Source organism: Fukomys damarensis, unplaced genomic scaffold, assembly GCF_012274545.1.
Source record: "Fukomys damarensis isolate Sample0158 unplaced genomic scaffold, DMR_v1.0_HiC HiC_scaffold_10, whole genome shotgun sequence".
In the NCBI taxonomy this organism is placed as follows: domain Eukaryota; kingdom Metazoa; phylum Chordata; class Mammalia; order Rodentia; family Bathyergidae; genus Fukomys; species Fukomys damarensis.
Genome location: NW_022900922.1, coordinates 24,514,346 through 24,519,419, shown reverse-complemented (window position 1 = coordinate 24,519,419; position 5,074 = coordinate 24,514,346).

Here is a 5,074-nt window from a genome sequence, read left to right as displayed (position 1 = left end):
AATAAGGGACTGGATAGGATAACATGAGTTACACAGCATGGGTCTCTCACAACAGCCCTTTTAAGTCTTCTTACAAATTGAAGGGGGGAGATCCCAAACCTCATTTTTAAATGAGGCAGTTCTCAAGAGAAAAACAAATGGCCCAAAGATATATGGGAGGTGGAGGGTAGGACATATAAGAGAAATGTGAGCGTTTTTTACCCTAGAAAATACATTCATTTTAAAAAATGGAATGCAAATATTCAAAGTAGTTTTTTGTTGTTCCTAAAGCATTCCCTCTACCAATTTTCTTTCCAAAGAACCCAGAACATCACAGCCACGGGGTGTGGTAGCATTCATGCCATTGCCAGTTCCAGGGATGGGGCAATCAGTGTCATCTCATGTCCTGGGCCTCGAGAATCGGTCTTCCGATGGGAATACAAAGTGGAGTACAACCCAAAGCCCACCAGCAGTCAAGAGGGATTTTGCAGCATGAGGTGACAGAATGCAATGGAAGATGAGACTTCTGTTTGATAACGGGGCCAAAACATCTGATCCACTTCTATCCTTTTTCATCCCCACCCTCATATCTGAGCAGGGAAGCTCATGGCCCTGGAAGCCTCTCGCTGTTTACAGGGAGTCAACATAGGAACAAGCCAACCATCAAAGGGGGACAAAGGTAAGAGGATCCCAACAAACGGAGCCACAGTCTTGGTGACAGTATTGCCCTGGTGCTCAAGTCACACCTAGCGACTGACCTGCCTCTTGGGCCTTTCGATTATAGGAATAGGAGACGATAAATTCCTTTTTATTATTTAAGCCGGTGCAGGGTAGGATTTTTCTCACTTGCAGCTAAAATCATTTTATCTTATACAGCAGTGTTAAGGGACACTTGGAAAACCTGATGTTACTGTTTGGAGAACACTCTGGCAATACTTATTGAAAAATCTAAATATGGGCATAACCTTTGACCTAACAATATAAACTTATAAGAACGTACTGATTCATCCCACAAATATTTAAGCACTGACTATGGGCCAAACACCATTCTGGGAGTCAGAGAGTTACTCGTGGACAAAATAAAATCCCTTATGGAACCAGCCTTAAGTAGAAACCAGCCATGTGTAAAAACATTTATTTACAAGAGTGTTAATTTCATTGCCTTTTATAGGAGGGAATAATAGGAAATATATATATATGTGACCCCTCCCCAAAGAAAGTTGCTTAAATAAATGTTAGGGGATTGACATGATAAAATTCTATTTAAGCATTTATAATGAATTTCAGAAATTATTGAATGATAAGAAAAAATGTTTCACCATTTAGGTCAAAAAGCTAGTGGAAATACAATGTAGAGCACAACTCATTTTTGCATACTCACGTGGGTATATTTACATACAGGAAAGGCCAGAATTAGTTACTCTGAAATGTCATTGGTTGTTTTAAGGAGTAGAATTGTGAGTTATTTTTATTTTCTTCTTTGTATATCTCAGTGTTTTTTCATAATTTTCTGTCATGAGTATGCCTTTCCATTGTTATTATAGAAAACATTCATCTTACAAAATAATCTCAAGTAGTTTAAATTTAAAAGTTAGAAAAAATACCCCTTGTGTATTAACCCAAGGCTATCTTCTAAATCTAAGATGGCTCTCAATATATGACTTTATATGACGAGTATAAGTAGCATCCTCCTTCTGCGATGTATCTACTCAGGGAAAACTATCAAAGCATTTTCTAACACGTGTGGTTTTGTTTTCGTTGTTGTTTATCTTTGTGGTACAGGGGATCAAATCCAGGTGCTTGGGCATACTAGATAAGCGCTGTACTATGGAGGCCTGCCCCACCCAAATCTGCACTTTGTAATGGAGTAAACCAAAGAAGATCTTGAAGCTAGTTCCTGGTATCTAGACAAGGCCCTCAGTCTCCTGTCTCAGGATCCAAGGCTGTTTCCACAGTTCTGTGCCCTTTGCCCAGCACCCAAGCAACATCATTAGAATGAATCTGTCATCGAGAGAGAGGTCATTCAATACATTTGGAAAGTACCACCAGTTCCCTAAAAATAACTTGGCATCTCAGAGATTCACTGCTTAAGGACTTAAAACCAAAGTACACCCTGAATTTAAAATGCAAAGAAGCACACTGTAGGTTTAAAATGTTTTCATTGTCTTCCAGATTTATATAACAGAATCTAAAATGTGCTTTTACCTAAAGCTATTTCTACCTAGGCTGGAGGAACATGTTTGCAACATGACTTGGGTAATGAACTTTATTGTCTCATCACATTCCTTTTTGCTCTTGCCTTGACTTCCTAAACCACCTTACTGTCCTCTTGGGTTGGGAATGTTTTATATAAAAGAAGCATTATGACTTTAATGATTGAATAACAATTTCAAATTTCCAGTTCAGTCTACTTACCAGCTTAGAGATGATTTAATGCAGCATGAATAGGTTTCCCTCAGAAATGGATATGATCTGCATTGACTAGTTTTTCAAATACCTCTTCTTCCACACATTAAAATACCAGCAGAAAACTGGGCGAGGGGTGTGGCTTGGGTAGGGCACTTGCAAGACCCTGGGTTCAATCTCCAGCTTGGAAAAAAATTTAAAAAACAACTAAAATACATTCAGAACTATGACACACATGTGTGACCTGCTACTGCTATAAGAGAATCACCAAACCACCCACAGGACTACAGCTGACAGGACTTCTCCAAAGACGTGGAAAGTTGTGGTTTTCACATTAGAATATCCACAAAGACTCTCAAAGGAAACTAAAACATTTTCATATATTTGGTTTTCTTTTTTTAAAAAAAATAAGTACCTGGCCTAAATATTCTGCCAGTAGTTCCATCAAGAATGTAAATATTTCTTTAGTGCTAATTATGTATAGAACTCTGTTGAGGGCTTCGGTGATCTGCACTAGATCTAGCGACACCCAAGACACCATCCCCGCCCAGAGGTGGCTTTTCATCCAAAGCGCTACTACCTTTAAGTAGTACCCTGGAGCCAGAATAGTGCTTCTTAACCTATTACTCTTTTTTAAACAAAGTTCTTCTAAAAGCTTGTAAATCTTTAGCTGTACTCTATAATTAATTTAAGAGGGAGGGGGGATTAAAAAATAGATAAACGAACCTCAAACTTCTAAGTTTGGTTCTGGCCTTTAATAGTCAGATACAATTTTTGAACAAAATGGACAATAATTTACTGTAAGTAATAAAAATAGGATTGATCTTGCCAAGGACAAGGAACCAAGGATTCAGGGCCATCCATGTGTACTAATTTGGAAATGACAAGCTTATAACTTTTACAGTATTTTATGGCTCTTTCTTTCCAAAGAAGCACACATATTGCACAAGGCCTGTGAATATACAAGCATCCTCTGCCAAAAGCAGCTGTGAAAGCTAAAAGATTACTTAAGTATTGTTTTTCAACCCTGAATTTGTAATGGGTAATTGTTTAGAAATATTTGGTGCTTAATAACTTTGCAACTTTGAATTCAGAAAGATTTTACAGCCCCAGGGCTACATGGCTTGATGGCTCAGTTTCATAAATCTACCAAGAGATCTGGTCATTGTAACTGTGCTCACTTTGTTTGGTTGTAAAACAAAAGCCATAGAGGATATCAGTTATGCCTAGCACAGTGCCTGCCTACAGGTGGACACTTGGTGAAGGTTGAGGAGCCAGGCTGGATATGAATTTTGGTTTCTCTTTAAATCGGTCTGGAAAATATAAGCAATGTTGGCAAATAAGGAATCACTGTCCCTCTTAAACTTTGTTCTCAGAGACTCACATAACACCAGAGGATTAAGCAGTAATGCTTTAGGTATCTCTGGAATTCAAAAATTAGGGAATATCCTGGAATAATCTTGTACAAAATGAAACAAAGTTTCTACCAAAATGATGAAATATTTGCTGTTCCCTTGAAAGGATAAAAGCATAGCAGTCAGGGATTGCAAAGAAATGCAGAAGAGCCCGGCTGCATTATTTTCTCAGGGTCATGGCAGAGAAGCAACTTATTTCCAAAAGCCCAGTCCAAGGACACAGCTATCCCAATCTGGGATCAGAATTTCTTTGTGGATCTCACCACTTACCTAGTGAATATCCAAGCTGCTGGCTGCACACCCAAACACCCTCCTTCCCTGATATTATCACAACCCCCTCCAGGGTGGGCTTCCCGTCCAGGTAGAAGGAAACACAAGAAAGCCAAAGTCACCCTTCTAAGGCTTCCTGGTAAATAGTTTCCACTCACCAAAGGGTTTTCCTGAGCCTCAGCTGAGTACTGTAATTCTTAAGTGATACTGTAAGATAGATGTTAATTTTAAAAACATGCCTACTCTCTTTCAGAGCCTGCTGTTTTACCTAAATTTTAACAATTATCTTTCATCATAGCAGCACACAGTCCCTTTCGGACCTGTACATGAGTTTAGCAATGAGGAAAGGGAGCTGTTTACATTTCCACTTTCTGGCTGTTATCTGTTTACAAAATATTTAGTTTTTTTCCATTGCATTGGAAATTGCTTTTAACTTGAGCTAGATTTCTTATTTCTCCATATATCCCGCTGGAGGTTCAAACTTAAAAAAAAAAACCAATAATCAATAACCTCCAAAAGTCAACCTCATGTGGAAGTCAGCAGGATGAATTTAATGTTTTGCACAGGAATATTCATATGTTCATTAGTTTTTGAAAATGCAACATTTCTCTTTCTCTTGAGTTGATGGTAAAGGTGCCCTGGGAAAAGAAATAATTCATCTGGGCCTCTCTAACAGGTTAACACACTGACCTGCTTTAAAGGGAATAAATGGTGTGGCTTGGGGCAATTAATGTGGGGACCCCAGGGGACTTAAAGACTTGAAAGGAATTGTGCACCGACTGTAGTGGGTGAAATGTTTTGCTCCCATTAAATATTTTCATCCAAACCTCCAATTTGATCGGTTTTAAAGCCTAATTAAACGTACTCTTGATTAAAAGAAGTTGCAAAAAAAAAAAGCTGTGTTAAATTAAGAAATATAAGTGAGGCGAATGAACTGTGCTCTACAAGTGCTAACAGACAGAAATCAGCGGTTATGTAACAAGTTGATTTAAAAAAAAAAAAAA